Genomic DNA, 17,461 nt, shown 5'->3' with positions numbered 1-17,461 from the left:
TCTGAGTGCTGTCATGGCTTAATGTGCTGCTATTTCATGGGTTTGATTGGTAGGTTGTGATGGAGGTTGAAAAGGTCTGTGGTGTTGATATTCACACATGCTTTTATGGTTAGGAAAATCAGAGGTAATTGGCTTTCAGTTAAGGATGGTGGATTGGGTTCCTCTACCTTCAACCTTTTTTTCTATTAACTGCATTAGGAGTTAGGGAGCAGGATTAAGAAAAGGAGAGCAACAGACAAACGGAGGAAGCCATTTCAGACTGCCGCCCCATGCTCTCCCTGGAAAAGGAAAAGCTAGCCAAAGTCAGCCCTTCTCATGGGACCCTAGGACAGGTAGAGATCCCAGGGAAGTGCCAGCGTTGCTCCAGGCAGCCCGGTCCCATTGAGCATCGCCTTTTCCCCACAGGGAGACAGGCCCTGCCGGAGGCTGGCAGGCCCAGGTTTAGGGGGTCAGCTGGCACCTGGGCCAGGCGGCTGGCAAATTGTGGGGAAAGTTGGCACCCCCGCCCCCGCCTGCCTCCGCGGTGACTCTTCTCTCCTCCCCTCCCCTGGTGCTGTGGCGGAGGTGGGGGTTGGGGACTGGCCTTGTCTTGGAACAGCTGCAGCCGGCGCTGGGCCCGTCTGGAATGCGGGAACAGGCTGCGCACCAGGACTTTTATGGAAACTTGCTGCTGGAGCGCAGCGGCGGCAGCCAGAGGGCCCCGGGCGGCCGGAGCAGCGGGTGCAGCGGGTGCAGCGGGTGCAGCGGGAGCAGCGGGTGCAGCGGGAGCAGCGGGTGCAGCGGGAGCAGCGCGCAGCGCACACCGGGAGGAGGAGGACGGCGCACCGGTAGGAGCGCGGGTAGCAGCGCTGCGGGCGGCTGCGGGGCTCCGGCACCGGCCTGGGCTCTGGCTGGGCCACTTGCGGGCTCCCGGGCTTCGGCTCGGCGCGGCCGGCTGAGTTTGGGGGCCAGTTCCCAGGGAGCCGAGAGGCGCGTGTCCCGGGCTGGGGTCCGCGCGGTGCAGCTCCCGTGGCCCCCAGCACGTGTCCCGCCGGGCTCCGGTTGGGCCAGCAGATCCCTGATGCCCGTGGAGACTGGGGACTGAGTACTTAGCACCTCCCGGGTCCCCCCCACCCCAGGTGAGGGTATGCTTGGGGGCTGAGCTACCTCCAAGTTGGGGTGAATAAAGTGGCCACCTTTGGAACGGTCTCTCGGTCTGCGTTTTGACAACATCCTATGTATAAATCTTGGGCTGTTCTTCAAATGAAAAAAAAGATTCGTATTTGTAAGAAAAATGACCAAGTTGAGGGATGAGGTGATTACTAAAGACTTTCAGATACTCGTTTTATTTTAAGGCCACATGTCGACAGCGAGGTGGGAGGGAGAGATAAGAAGGTAAAAATAGCCAGGGGTCTGTCCTCACAAAAAGACCGCCCTTGGGAAGAGGCCGGCAAGGAAAAGCAGCCGGAAACGCTCGGCCAAAGGGATCGTCGCTCCTCAGCCAAATGCTGTTAACGAGCGTATGCAGCGGGAGCCGCGGGAGTCACCGCACAGCTATCTCCGTGGTGTGATTGAATACGCTCTAGGGTTTAGTCCATGTTGGTCACGTTATCGAGCGAACCACACAAAATTCCCCCAATTCCCTTTTATAGGTCAAACAGCTGCCGTAAGAACATTCAAAATGCATGTCTCTGAAGTTATTTTTGAGTTTGGAGTATTTGTATGAAAAAGGTGTGTAATTAATCAAATAAAGGGAAACTAGTTTTGATTGGGGTGGGTTTCATTTGGTATAAATGACCTTTGATTTTGACGCAGTTCACTCTCGACTGTATTATATCGCAGACCTCTTTTTACTTTTTGAGACATAGTCTTATTAAGTGGCCTGGGCTAGCCTAAAATTCACTCTGTAGGTCAGGCAGAACTTGGGATCCTCCTGTCTCAGCCTGGTGAGTAGCTGGGATTACAGGCCTGGACCATGAGGCACAGCTCAACATTTTGTATCTTGATGGCTGTGTCTGAGGAGTAATGTAAAGAAAAATGTGTACAATTTTGAACATTACCTGCAACAGGTCTCTTAGCACTAAACAAAAACTACAGCAAATTTTAAGTCCACTTTTCCTCATTATGACTGTGGACACAATCCAGTTTTCAGAGATTTGCACTTTAAAGTCTACTTTCCAGTGAAACAGGAGGAGCAATTTTTTCATGCTTACCTTAAAATGGAATCTGTGCTATTTTTGAAAATTTGACATGTAAGGCAGATCATTGTCAAAATGTATGTCATCTTGAGAAGACTATATTTAGCATCAGCAAAGGAATACATTATCTAGGTTTTTGAACAGTATTTTTCCCCTGAAATTTCACTTGAACTATTTAGGTTAGGGTTTCACTGGTGAACAAGATGAAACTGAATATGTGTATTTGATAGAGGTTAATTGGAGATTTAGATTGCTTAGAACCCAAATGGCCTGAGACAATATACTTCATTTGTGGTAGTGGTGGTGGTGGTGGGCGAATCTATTACTTTTGAAATCCCTAAAAAAAGCATTATTTAAATACCAATATATAAGTTGTTCATGCCTATGAGAATGAAGACAGTGACTGTAGACAACTATGTGACACATGGGCAGAATTCTAAAAGTTTTTACTGAACACTGTATCTTCTTTAATTATGTAGGCCACATACAAAGTGTCTTGGTAGGAAAACAACTTGCCACATACTAAAAATGGCACATACTTCTGTAATTTAACCTCTCCTGTCCATGTCACCTGTGTGGTTCTGGTCTTCTGTTACATAGTTATATATTACATACGCTCGGAATTGTTACTTTTTAAATTTAACTATTCAGTGTGCTGAGTGGTTTACTTTATGGTAGTGTGCTTTTGTGGTGGTCATGGAGCTGGGGATGGAACCCGGGGACCTTGCACATCCCTGCTCAAACCTTGAGCTGCAGCCTGGCCTGGGGCAATGCACTGTCTACACTCTAGGATGGGTGGATTTTTTTTAAAATATTTATTTTTATTTTATGTGTATGAGTGTACTGCCTGCATGTATGTGAGCGCACCTGTGTCGTGCAATGCCATGGAGGTCAGAAGAGGGCTTCGGATTCCCCTAGAACTGGAGTTAAGGATGGTTCGTAGCCGCCATGTGGGTGCTAGGAATCAAACCTGGGTCCTCTGCCAGAGCAGTCAGTGTTCTTAACTGCTGAGCCATCTCTCCATCCCCAGGATGGGTGGATTTTAACTCAGAAACCTACCTTATTTGGGCCATAAAATTAACATAGCTCCGTAGTTATAGCTGAAAATGGAGGATGAGAAAAGCACTGTCTGACATGTTGCTGTTAGTGTTGCAATGTGTTTCCCTCTAGTCTTTTTTTTCTCACGCATGCGGTTTTCTCCTGGCGTTGCCACATCAGAGAAGCAACACCCTATTTGCGTCTGCCACCTAGTGAATGTTGCTCAACAGGTGATTCTTCTTTTCTTCCTGCTGGACATCTGCCTTGTTTCCTCTCAGACTATATGACAGACTGGCCCTCCCTTGGCAAGGTTCTGAGGTCACGAGACTTTCTGTCACTTTCTTTTCTGTGCCTCATCTTCCCTTTCTTCCTCTTTGATTTCACTGTCCTCTTTTGGACTAAATACCTCCCCCTACTTGGACATTTTCTGTTTTCTCAGTAGGTCCATTTCCTTCGATCAGCATCATGAACTGACAATAAAAGACACTTTCAGGTGGGTGAGAGGACTCAGCCAATAAAGGAGCCTGCTCCCAAGCCTGATTATCTGGGTTCAATCCCAGGATCCACATGGTGGAAGAGAAACGACACCTACATGCTGTCCCCTGACTTACATATGCACACAAAATAAAAATATAAATTTTTTTTTAATAAAACCCCACAAAGACACTTCTAAGCCATAAATATTCTTAAAACTCAGTGTATTTGCTGGGCATGGTGGCTCATGCCTTTAATCCCAGCATTTGGGAGGCAGAGGCAGGCAGATCTCCACAAGTTCGAGGCCAGCCTGGTCTACATAGTAGTTTCAGGCCAGCTGGGACTGCAGGGAGACCTTGTCTCAAAAAACAAAAAAAGATAACCACCCCCAACACAGTATATTTTACACTAAAATATAGATTTACATCCTCTCCTGAAAACTGGAATGTCTGGGCAAAATTGAGTCCATATTTCTGAATGGCAACAATACCACAGAGGTAAGCAGTGGTTTCCCCTGACAGGGTGCACACTCCATGATCCCCATCGCTTTACAGCTGATCACTCATTTATACCACCTGTCAGTCCTATTGGAGAACCTGGCTGTACATACTTGATAGGACAGTTCCTGATCCAAGTGTGTATTAGGGCAAGTCTGAACCATGATTCAGTGCTTGGACTTTAAATCTGGGTTAGCAGTCCTTTAAAGGTAGTCTTACGGGGGTGGGAAGAGGAAGTTAGTATTCACTGACTAATTGTTAGTGTCAGTTTATCAATTAGAGTTTGAAGAAGACAATGTATTGGTAACCAAAACAAATCAAATTATTTAACTGTGGGATATAGAAAGCACGGGGGAGGGGGTTTCAGGTAAAGAACCCTTTTCTGGGGTTTCTAAGCAATTCTATTCCCTGTTGCATTTGAGGAGTTTTCAGGAGTGTTTTTATGACTTTTAGAGCCTGGCTATTGCCTCACCTTTGTCAACTTGACACCGCCTAGCGTTATCTAAGAGGAAAGCCTGGATTAAGAAACTGCCTAGATTTGATTGGCCTGTGGCCATGTCTGTGGGGGAATTGTCTTATTAACATGCAGGAGGGCCTTGCCCACTGTGTGCTGCACCATCCCTACACAGGTGGTCCTGGGCTATAATAGAAAGCTAGCTGAGAATGAGTCTGAGGGAGCCAGCAAGCAGTTTCTCTCTTGGTTCCTGTGTCCGGTTTCCTGCCTTGAGTTTCTGCCCTGACTCCCTCAGAAAGGGGTTGTGACCCTGATGGGTAAGCCAAATAAACTTATCTCCCTAAATTGCTTTTGGCCAGTCACATCACAGTAACAGAATGAAACTGGAATAGCCCTAAAAAGGAATTAATTACTTACTCTTCTACCTCCCTACCCCACTGGCTTGTTTGGGGAAAGAATGCCAGCCAGATCTTCCCATTCCAACTGTGTTCTTCAGTGAAAGACTATCTTCCTCTTGTAGATAGGGTGAGGAAGCCCAGATCACTCCAGCAATTTGCTTAGGAAACCATTTTCCTAAAGTTTCTGATTGTTTTTATTTTGTTTTGCATTCCCCACTTTCTTTTCTATTACTTTAGTTAGGTGTCATGAGTCCTCCTGCAGTGTAAATCACATATTATTGAGGCTGATTTTGATCCCATAGTTGTCCTGTTACCCCTGTCATTAGTCCACTTGCTCAAGTATGGCTTGAGCTTGTCCTGTGTCTGGTGTCGTAAGACACTTACGGAATCTTATAGACATGCTGTATCAAACAGCACTGAGAATACAGTAGATCTTATTTACCAGGGCTTGAGTGTGATAATACACTTCGAAAGGTATTACAGTCATGTAAAAGCAGAATACAGTGGTAATTACAGAGGAATGACATACATAGTAGGGTGTAATTAAGTTTCCTGGTTTCCAGTGAGGAACTGTGGATCTCACTATTTCAAATAGGTAAGTGTCCTAGCTAGCATTGTCTGTCGACTTGACAGTCTAGAATTCCCAAAGAGTCTCAGTGGAGTAATTTTCCTCATCTGTGCTCTGTGGCCATTCTGTGGGGAACTGTCTTAGCTGTCTTAATTGTTGGAGGAAGGCCCACTGCTGTGGGTGGCATAATTTCCTGGGCAGGGTGTCCTGGGCTGTATGAGAAAGCTAAGTAAGAGCAACTGAGAGAGCACATCAGAGAGCAAGCAGTGCCCCTCAGTGGTGCAGCCTCCAGGCTCCTGTGTGGACTTCCCTCCATGGGACTGTAACCTGGAATTGTAAGCCAAGTAAACAGTTCCTCCCCAAGGTGCTTTTGGTCAGCGTGTTTTATCAGAACAGAGAGGAAACTAGAACAGTAAATAAGATCTAATTTCCTATTTTGAGGTGTGACGAAGTATGTGATGGGTTTATAGTATACTTTTTCTTTTATGGAGCTAGGGCCTTGGCTATGTAGCCCTAACTGGCCTTGAACTTAGTATAATCTTTGTACCTCTGGCTCTTGAGTGCTGAGATTATAGGCATTCACCATCATACCTCGTTGTAATTTTCATTAAATATGACAAGTTATATTTATTTCTGTGTTTATTTATTTATTTATTTTTGGTCTTTTTGAGACAGGGTCTCCCTGTAGCCCCAGCTGCCCTGGAACTCACTATGTAGACCAGGCTGCTTTGAACTCACAGAGACCCACCTGCCTCTGCCTCCGAGTGCTGGGATTAAAGGCATGTGCCACCACGCCCGGCTGCCTGTATTTATTTTTTAAGTCAGGTTTTTCTGTGTAGCCCATTGCTGGCCTTGAATTCACAGCAATCTTCCTGCCTCAGTCTCCCAAGTGCTGCAATTACAGGCATGCACTGTGACCCATGGGCAAGTAAGTTGTATATTTTTAACATTTACTTTTATTTTATGTGAATGAGGTTTTGCCAGCATGTATGGGTGTGCATTACATGTACACAGTGCCCACTGAGGCCAAAAGAGGGCATCAGATCTCCTGGAACTAGAGTTATGGGCAATTGTTAGCTGCCATGTGGGTGCTGGGCACCAAACCTGGGTCCTCTGTAAGAGCAGTCTTAACCACTGAGTCATCTCTCCAGTGCCCATAAAAGTGTATGAGTTTTGTACAAGTAAAAAAAAAATTATAAAAAGTTAGGCTTCTGGGGCTGGAGAGATGGTTCAGTGGTTAACACTGACCTTGCAGAAGACCTGGGTTCACATCCCAGCACCCACATGACAGCTAACAACTACGTAACTCCAGTCCCAGGGGATCTGACTGCCTTTTCTGACTTCCGCTGGCATTGCATGACATGGGTGCACTTACCTACATGCAGGTAATACACACATACACATAAAGTAAAAAAATAAATAATTTTTTTTAAAGTTGGGCTTCTATTTTACGAAGTTCAAACAACTTTGTTTTTTCTCTCAAAGAATTAGGTTTCAGCATATATTTGTATATAGTTAACATTTTTCAATTAAAATTTTCTTAAAAGTTGAAAGAAAGTGGAGCATGGCAGCAAATGCTTGTAATATCAGTACTTGGGAGGAGGAAGCAGGAGGGTGGAAAGTTAGAGACCAACCTGTTAGACCAGCCACACACGGTAGCTCATATCAGTACCAGTACCTGCAACAAGGGGAACAGAGCTGAGACAGAGAATTTACTTGTGCATGGTGAAATGCACTTTCAGACAGGCAGTGTCTTGAGAGTCTGTTCTCCTGAGGAGGTGATATGTTGATATGATTGCTACATGTGATAGAGAACTATGATTTCAAATTCTTTTCTTGGTCCTTGCATTATTTGCTGGTTTGTTTTTTTTTTTTTTGTTTTTGTTGTTGTTGTTTGTTTTTTGAAGCAGGGTCTCCCTGCAGCCCCAGCTGTCCTGGAACTCACTATGTAGACCAGGCTGGCCTTGAACTCACAGAGATCTGCCTGCCTCTGCCTCCCAAGTGCTGGGACTACAGGCATGCGCCACCACGCCCGGCTTTATTTGCTGTTTTTGAAATGCTTTAATTGCATATCTAAGATGTGAAGGAAAATTAAAATTAGAAAAATTACAGGTTAAACACAGGTCCAGTGAAAGTCTAAACAAGATTATGGGCAGAGGTAGGAGTACAGCTCAGTGATGAGTGTACACTTAGCATGTGTGAGGCCCTGAGGTCAAACCCCACCAACCTAAAAAAATGGTCTGGGGGCTGGGGAGATGGCTCAGTGGGTAAAGCTCTTGCTGTGCAAGCATGAGGACCTGAGTTCAAATCCCCTGAACTCAACGTAAAGCCATACATGGTAGCTCATATCAGTACCCAGCATCCTAGAGGGAGATGGGAAGCAGAGACAGGAGAATCCCCAGAAGCATGGCATAGGTGGTAGCCAACAAGAAACACTGCCTCAAACAATGTGGACAGCGAGGGTCACCACCCAAGGTTGTCCTCTGACCTTGACCACATGCTGTGGCACACACAAGCCTGCATTCATACACACGTGTGCACACACACACAGATTTCTTACACGTACTGTTATGTATTCTCTCACAGGCTGAGCTTCATACTTAATAATCAACCTGGGAATTGTTTTATTCTAGAAATGTATTTTATCTGGCCATGGAGAGATCTTCATTTTCAAAACTTCTTGAAGCACATTTCTTACTTGCCAATGACGTTGTATTGCTGTAGAGCATATCGCTCATCTATATGTAATGTTCCATGTACTTAAGAAAGAAAGTGTGGGGAATGGTAGCATGAGTCAAGCTGCTGATTAAAAGAAACGGGGGCTGGAGAGATGCTCAGCAGTTACAAGCACTGGCTGCTCTTGCCGAGGACTGGGGTTCAGTTCTCAGCACCCACATGGCAGCTAGCAACTGTCCGTAACTCCAGTTCCAGGGGATCTGAAGCCCTCTTTTGACCTCCATGAGCACTGCACAACACAGGTACACTTACATACATGCAGGCAATATACTCATACACATTAAAAAAAAAAAAAGTTAAGAAACAGAGGCTGGCAGGGCGTGGTGGCACATGCCTTTAATCCTAGAACTAGGGAGGCTGAGGCAGGTGGATCTCTGTGAGTTGAAGGCCAGCCTGGTCTACAAAGTGAATTCTAGGCCTGCTGGGGCTGTAGAGAGACCCTGTCTCAAAAAGACAAAAAAAAAAAAAAAGGAACCAGAGTCTGGTTCCTTCTTTGCATCTACTTGTAGCCTGGATAAGTTCCCGAGGACCTTTGGCCTCTCATTTCTTTATACGGTAAATGAAGGAGTTAGACAGGTGGCTCTCATGATTTATAAGGTCCTAGAGAAGAGCTATAAAATTCCAGGACCATAATGAACCGTGGCTTCAAATGTAATTTTTTTGGTCTTTTTCAGACAGGGTCTCCCTGTAGTCCCAGCTGTCCTGGAACTCACTGTGTAGACCAGGCTGGCCTTGAACTCACAGAGATCTGCCTTCCTCTGCCTCCTGAGTGCTGAGATTAAAGGCATGCGCCACTATGCCCAGCTCAAGTGTAATTTTGACAGATAGTAAAACCTGTTCAGAACTGAGCTCACTCTGACTCAGTCCTTTAGTGTCAGCACATTTGCTCAAAGTAGAACCCCGGGTTTGTGCTTGACAGTGTTTTCCTCTCCCCTCCACCCCTCCTATCAAACTGGCCATAGCTGCAATCAGGCCCCTACTCGGACCTAAGCTTTAGGAAATCAGAGACGTTTTTGGATTAACTTTCATTTCTCCACAGCCTGGGGTAGTGTCTAGCACGTAGTGGGAGCTTAATAAATACTTGTTATGTGAGTAATAGCTCACCATGTCCTGTTGATTTCATTTGTTAAATGTTTCTTGGAATTCTTTCCACTGTGAATGCTTCCGTGCTGACTCAGCTCCTTTTCTTCCTTGCCAAGGTCTGCCCTTGTGGTGGTTGGAATGAAAATGTCCCCCATAGGCTCCAAATATTTGGACATTTTGTCCTCAGATGGTGGTGCTGTTTTGGGAGGTTTTAGAAGGTGTGTCTATCCTGGAGGAAGCACTTCATGGGGGGCGGCTTAGAGAGTTCTTAAATTCTTTTTTTTTTGTCTTTTTGAGACAGGGTCTCCCTGTAGCCCCAGCTGTCCTAGAACTCACTATGTAGACCAGGCTGGTCTCAAATAGTTTTTAAGTTCTTAATCTCTGGTTGCTCTCTTGTTTCCTGTGCCTGCTGGAAGATGTAGAGCCTAGCTTCTCCTCTTCCTCCAACCACCTCCTTCCACCATGCCTCCCCGCCATGAGGGACTGTAATTCCCCTGGAACGGTGAGCTCAAACAAACTCTTCCGTCTATAAATTGCTTTGGTCAGTGTTTCTATCACAGCAACAGAAAAGTGACTCAACAGTCCTCACCTTACTCACCTTTCCCGTTTTTGTGCTGTTGTCTCCACCAATAGAATTTTTTTTTTCCTTCCTGGAATTTGTATCTGATTAAGTCATATCCTGCTTTAAAAACTCTTTTGGGCAGACTTGGTGGTTCATGACTGTAACTTCAGCACTTAGGAGGCCAAAGCAGGAGGATCGTAAATTCAAGGCCAACCCAAGCTACATAGTGAACTCCAGGCCAGCCTGGGCTACAAATACAAAGACCTTCTCTCAACAAAGCAAAACACAAAACAAAACAAAACAGAACAGAACAAAACAAAATCTTCTGATGACTGATAGTATCAAATATAAACTTTTTCTTAACATGGCATTTGGGAGTCTTGTCTATACCCAGCCTAACTCTGTAATTTAGCCAGAGACCACGCTGGACAGTCTACAGTGCCACAAATTTTCAGTGCGTCATCAGGCATGAACATTGTTATAGTTATAAATGTGGGTTGTTTTACTCTTATGCCATCTCTGCTTTGTGAACTCCTGTTTACCCTTCAAAGCCTAGCTTAAATGTTATCACCTCTGTGAAACCTTTGCCCCAACCCCTTCCTACCACCAAAACTCTTCCACATCTCTACAGCCCTGTTGTAATACTGCTAGGGTAGTACTTATCACTCTGATTAGTTGTGATCCCATCTACTTTTCCCACCAAAGACACTTATTTCAAGGGCTATTATTTCTTCTTATTCAACGGGCATCATATTTGACATACAGCAGATTTTCCTTCTCACAAAAAGACAATATTGTAAACACAGGTATCATCTGTCAAATCTGAGAAAAATGGCAGTTGTTGGGAATCATGTGCAGGTTATAGGACATGGATTGTGTGCTTGATAGATACCACACTGTCTTCATATAACACGAATACTTCACATACAAGAATGGCCATTACTAAGGACCCTTGTCATCTTAGCCTTTGTTGTGACCGAACTCTCTGATAAACTGTGTATTAAGTCTGTCCTTTGGTCTCTCTCTTTTTTCTCCCTTTGGGAAGGAGAGGAGATTTGATGCTGTGGCTTGAAGGCTTGAACCCAGGCCCTTCTGTATGCTGAATATGCTTTCTACCTGCAGGAGCTACATCTGGCCTCAAATCCTACTCTTTATTTTTTTGTCTTGGGATTGAGCCTAGTGCCTTGCTCTTGTTAGGCAAGTACTCTACCACATCTCTCTACTGCCTTACCCCCATTTCTTTGGGGTTCTTTGAGACAAGGTTTTGCTGTGTAGCCGGGCTGGCCTAGAACTTACAATCCTGTTTCAGCCTCTCAAGACTTGAGATGACAGGTCTGTGCCACCAGGCCCTGGTTTCTGCTCATATTCTTTTTTTCATTTAAAAAAATATTTTAATATTTTTATTTTATGTGTACGAATGTAATGTCTGCATGTAGGTAGGTGCACCTGTGACATGCAATGCCTGTGGAAGTCAGAAGAGGGTGTCGGATCCCCTGGAACGGGAGTTACAGACAATTGTTAGCCCCCATGTGAGTGCTGGGAATTGAACCCGGGTCCTCAGCAAGAACAGTCAATACTCTTAACCACTGAGCCGTCTCTCCATCCCTATCTGCTCATACTCTTATTTAATGTGCATGCGTGTATTGCTTAAATGTATGTAAGTGATCCTGTGCTGTGCAATGCCCACGGAGGTCAGAAGTGGGTGTCAGATCCCCTGGAAGTGGAATTACAGGTGGTTGTTAGCTGCCGTGTTGGTGCTGGGAATTAAATCTGGGACCTCTGCAAAAGCAGCCAGTGCTCTTAACTGCTGAGCCATCTTTCCAGCTCCTTGTGTTATTTTTTCTTGAAACCATTTATTTATTTTGGATGTGTGTGTATGTATATGAGTGGGCATGTGAGTACCACGGTCTGTGCGTTGTCAGAGGGCAGTTTGCAGGAAAGGGTCCTCTCCTCCTACCATGTGGGTTTCAGGCGCTGAAAAAAAGGACCTTTACCTGCTGAGCCATCCGGCCAGTCCTCCATTTGCATTCTTAATCTTTCAACTGGCTTCCTGAGATTACACTTGGTGGTAACGGATTGCTATGCTGCTGCTGCCCCTTTCTGGTGGCCGTTGGTACTGCATCCACTTGCTCACACATGAATGGGGCCTCAACGCTAGTTTCAGGAAAATATGCAATTCTAGATATACAATCCTTTGGTATTCGGCTACTGAGCATAGAAATTAAGTTAAACCAATTTTCATCAGCATTCTAAGATATAGTAAGTGATGCTCAGTGTAAACTTTTGCTTTGTAGAATGAGAATTGACTTGCTTTGATAGGATGCTCTTCTGTAACTCAGCCAGTCTCAAAATGTGTCCTTGAACCCACCTGTGGAGTCCTCAGGACCCTGTAAGGTCCTTCTTCTCCAACTACTATCTGTGTGAGGTCATATTTCATCAGATTCAGTCGAGACAACATATCACAGTATTTTGAGAAGCAGATATGGGAATGTGTTTCTTTTCAAGCCAGGCGTGGTGGTGCATGACTTTGATCCCAGCACTTGGGAAGCAGAGGCAGGCGGATCTCTGTGAGTTCAAGGCCAGCCTGGTCTACATAGCGAGTTCCAGGCGTGTTGGGGCTTCAGGGAGACTCTGTCTCAAAAAGACCAAAAGGAAAAGAAAAAAGATTTCCAAAAATGTAAAACCGTATCATTCTTAACATTGTTTTTATTTTGAAATGTTACTTTTCATAGTGTTTTATGGTAATAATAATGTTTGCAATTGTTATTTAAATGAATTAGTAAGTACATATTTGGTCATCATATATGTAGATAAACATAAATAAAACTTATCTAGAAACTTTAAAAATAGGCCTATACTTTATCCCTGAGCCCAAAATGTTCAAACTGATTCCTTCCACCCTTCCACACTACAGAGCTTACTCTTGCATGTTTTCACAGTACTTGAAGCATTCTCTATGCTGAGAACAGAAGTACTGGCCAGCAACATGGCTCAGTGAATGGAGGTGCTTCTTAGACAGCCTGAGTTCCATCTTTGTGATCCACATGGTGGAAAGAGAGAACCGACTCCTGAGTTACCCTCTGACCTCCACACATATACAAATAAATGAATACATAAATATTTTAAATGGAAGCCTTCTAATTTGGTAGTGCATATTCTCCCATCTCTACTGAGTTCTCTGAGAACAGTTTATCCTATTTATTGTTGAGTATATAGATCTGTATACTGACTCTAACAGATCATAGAAAGATGTTCAGCAAAGATTTCTGAATACATATTCATTTTAGCTACTTAAAAATGTATTATTAGCCTGTGTGTGACCATTAGAGGACAGCTTGGTGGGTCAGTTCTCTCCTTCCACTTTTACGTGGTCTGGGGAATTGAACTCAGATCACCAGGCTTGTGTGGCAAGCACTTCACTTGCCGAGTCATCTCACCAGTCCCCATTTTAGCTAATTTCTGTATCTTTCCCTCATTTATTCTTGGTTTTGTCGTATTCATCAGCTCTAAATTTATAAAATGGAAACTACTGAATACATAGCACGAATTAGGTATTAAATGGCTTGTTTTCTGTTCTCTGTTTACTGTAGAGGCTCTAGGTCTTTCCTTTAATGTGTTGGCTTTTTTCAAATCCTTACATTTTTATTATATATGTAACTTCAACATTTCTGTTATAATTAGCTTGGGAAAATACTTCGTTTGTAAAGAAGTGACTTTAAAGAGGTCTTGGAGGTGGATAAAGGTTACTGTTACTGAATATAATTGTCAGGGTGGAGGATCAAAAAGATGGAAAGAGAAACCTGAGAGTCTGAGGTGACCTGTAGGGGCTTATCAGGCCCAGCTGAGAGTCTGAGGTGACCTGTAGGGGCTTATCAGGCCCAGGTGAGAGTCTGAGGTGACCTGTAGGGGCTTATCAGGCCCAGCTGAGAGTCTGAGGTGACCTGTAGGGGCTTATCAGGCCCAGGTGAGAGTCTGTGCTTATCAGGCCCAGGTGAGGGTCTGAGGTGACCTGTAGGGGCTTATCAGGCCCAGGTGAGGGTCTGAGGTGACCTGTAGGGGCTTATCAGGCCCAGGTGAGGGTCTGAGGTGACCTGTAGGGGCTTATCAGGCCCAGGTGAGAGTCTGAGGTGACCTGTAGGGGCTTATCAGGCCCAGGTGAGAGTCTGTGGTGACCTGTAGGGGCTTATCAGGCCCAGGTGAGTATCTGAATTCTGGTCTGTGCACTATGCAGTCACAATCCTCACAGAGAGTCCAGAGATGAGCACAGAGAAGAAGAGGCTGCAACAGAACCTGGTTGAGGGCAGAAAGAATGGTAGACTTTATAGTAAGAAAGTTTAAAAGATCAAAAGAAGGGCTGGAGAGGTGGCTCAATGGTTAAGAGCACTGGATGCTCTTGCAGAGGACTCATGTTTGGTTCCCAGCACCTACATGGCAGCTAACAAGCATCCTTAACTCCAGTTCCAGGGGATCCCACGCCCTCTTCTGGCTTCCATGGGCATTGCATGACATGGGTGCACTTACGTACGTACATGTAGGCAAAACATTCATACACATAAAAAAATAAAATAAAATATATGAAAGCTCAAAAGAATCATTAATATGTTACTATGGAGTATTTTAACCCCAAATTTACCAGTAATTAGTGTGCTTAAAATCATATTCTGATAATGTCTATTAGCTAACAGTTTTGCAGAAACTATTAAAACTGTTTCCATTCAGCAGCTAAGGTACCTCTTGAAAAAAAGTGATAATGTGAAAACATTTACCAGAATTCTGGAGGAAAGTAAATCATTAAAGTGAATACTATCCTTTTATAGTTTCTAATTTTGTAAGCTTATTATTTTAATTTACAGTGACAAATACTTTATGTAAATGAGTATTTCTGGTAAGAAAGTTCCACACACGTTTCTAGGCTGACAGTGAGGTGTTGGCTGACAGTTTACATAAGTACAAAACGGAAGATGAGGCAAAGAGTCCAAGATTGCCGATTGCCACAGTTAGGCCTGGGCTGGAGAGTGACGTCAGCAGTTGAGAGCACTGCTGCTCTTGCAGAGGATTCTGCTGTGGTTCCCAGCCCCACATAGTGTCTAACAGATGCCTGTAACTCCAGTTCCAGAGGATCCGACCGACACCTTCTTCTGGCCTCTGCAGGCATGGCACAGCATGGGTGCACTTACATACATGTAGGCAAATACTCATAAAAGTAAAATAAAAAGAAATTTAAAAGTTTAAAACATTGTTATGATTATCTCACTAAAGAGGTATGACTATTGTACCAAAAGCTGTATATAATGTAAGGTATTTGGAATTTGAGAATCAGTCTTCAGAAGACTCACTTAAAAATATAGTCTAGACAGTTTATTATGAAATTGAAGGCGAGGACTGGGGAGATGGCTATCAGTACAGTGTTTACCACACAAGCATGACGACCTGAGTTTGAATCTTCAGCACCTACATAAGCTGGGGCAGCAGCATCAGAAAGCCCTGCGCTGAGAGGCGAGGACAAGAGGATCCCAGAGCTCCCTGGCCAGCCAGCATTCAAATTCAGTAAGAAACCCTGTATTCACAACTAGGGTACAGCCTCTGCAGAGATAGCTTAGTGCTTAAAGAGCACTAAGTGGTCTTGCAGAGAACCAGAGTTCAGTTCCCAGCACCCATGTTGAGTGGTTCACAAGTACCCATAACTGCAGCTTCAAGGGGACCCAACACTCTCTTCTGGCCTCGAAGGCACCCACATGCACATGTGCACGCACACATAAACACACATATACACATCAGCAAAAATAATAAATCTTAAAAAAAAATTAAGGTGTAGAGTAAGCACGGAAGACACCTGAAGTTGACAGTTGACTTTCAGATGCATGCACACACTCGGTGCAGTCAGGTGCATGCACACACTTGATGCAGTGGCACACACCTTTAATCCCAGCATTCAGGAGGCAGAGGCAGGTGTGAGTTCCAGTCTGGTCTACAGAATGAATTCCAGACCAGACAGTGCTACACAGTGAGACACTGTTAAAAATAAAAGAACCCCACATATGCACACGCACGTGCATGCACACATATGTACATATGTATGGGCATGCTCATGCACATGTTCACACACCCCCCCATCCACAAAGAGACTAGAAGTTGATTTTTTTTTTTTATCTTTTAAGACAGGGTCTCCCTGTAGTCCCAGATGGCCTTGATCTCACAGAGATCTGCCTGCCTCTGCCTTCCGAGTGCGGGATTAAAGGCATGTGCCACCATGCTCAGAATTTCCATTTTTAATTGAATTTAAAAAGAGACTCTTTCAGATGAGTCTGTTTTTGCGTGAAAATTGTAAAGCTTTCTGTGATGGAGTTTCTTTTATTATAATTGAAGGAGGTGCCCCCAAACAACTGGTGCCATGTAATCTAGGCAGGGGACGTAGAGCATGCCAGGTTGGGAACAAGAAGTGCAGAGCTAGGGCAGGAATGAAAGCGTGAGTCCTGGGCAGCCAGCTGAAGGCAAGGTGCAGGTGTGCTGCCTTCCAGTACCCATCAGGTATAGTTGAAAGGCATTTGTTGAAAATTTTTGCAAAGAAACTATTAACAATAGTGTTCCATTTCTCAGGGCCTACCAGGGTACTTGGCACATACAAGTTTTCTAAGTGCCAGGCACATGCTAGGACATAAAGGTGTATAAAATAGTGTTTACTCAAAGGTTGGTGGAGGAGGTCAGGACGTTTGTTATCATGGAAGTGCTGTGTGCGAGCAGGCAGGCAGTGCTAGGAAGCACGCAGAGAAGTGTGCGAGCAGGCAGGCAGTGCTAGGAAGCACGCAGAGAAGTGTGCGAGCAGGAAAGCAGTGCTAGGAAGCACGCAGAGAAGTGTGCGAGCAGGCAGGCAGTGCTAGGAAGCACGCAGAGAAGTGTGCGAGCAGGCAGGCAGTGCTAGGAAGCACACAGGAAAAGCACCTAACCCAGCCGGACGGCATTAAAGGCTTCCTGAAGAAAGTGGTAAGTTAGCAACCAAAGGATCAGTACAGTGACGTAAGGAAATTTGAAGACCATAGAGCTGAGGGACATGGCAAAAGCTTGAGTCATGGCAGTATTTCAGAATGAGTGATAAAGTGGGAGGGAGGTGTGAAGAGAAACTAAGATAAATAAATAATTTAGGAGGTTGGAGAGATGGCTCAGCAGTTAAAAAGCACATACTGCTCTTGCAAAGGACCCGAGTTTGGTTCCCTCCACCTAGATGGCAGTTCATAACCACCTGTAACTCCAGTTCCAGAGGGATCCAATGCCCTCTTCTGGCCTTCATGGGCACTGCACACGTGTGCACATACCTGCCTTTTCTGCCCCCCCATATACACATAATTTGAAAATAAAGTCTTTTTTGAAGTGGTTTAAATTACCAGGGTATAGAGCATCATTGGAAAAAATTGAACAATGAGAAGGAAAGGAAAAGATTGAAACCTGGGGCAGACAGGGTCTAAGGCAGAAAATAGCT

General features: G+C 44.7%; 1 protein-coding gene across 7 annotated transcripts in view; it reads left to right on the top strand.

Moving 5' to 3' along the window:
- The first annotated feature begins 586 nt into the window (after window positions 1–586).
- Nexn (nexilin F-actin binding protein) overlaps window positions 587–17,461 on the top strand; it is a 45,410-nt gene continuing 28,535 nt past the window's right edge. For 2 of the 7 annotated variants that reach the window (XM_029553829.1, XM_029553827.1), the window contains exon 1: window positions 587–827. The gene's annotated coding sequence lies outside the window, so the exon portion shown is untranslated. Of the gene's footprint in view, window positions 828–1,096; window positions 1,119–17,461 lie in introns of those variants that run through there. The other 5 variants (XM_029553831.1, XM_008848640.3, XM_017802072.2 and 2 more) reach the window with 4 other exon arrangements.

This window comes from Nannospalax galili, unplaced genomic scaffold (genome assembly GCF_000622305.1).
Source record: "Nannospalax galili isolate Female #2095 unplaced genomic scaffold, S.galili_v1.0 scaffold1124, whole genome shotgun sequence".
NCBI classification, from domain to species: domain Eukaryota; kingdom Metazoa; phylum Chordata; class Mammalia; order Rodentia; family Spalacidae; genus Nannospalax; species Nannospalax galili.
Note: the sequence above shows the minus strand (reverse complement) of the source record. Positions and strands in the feature narration are given on the sequence as shown.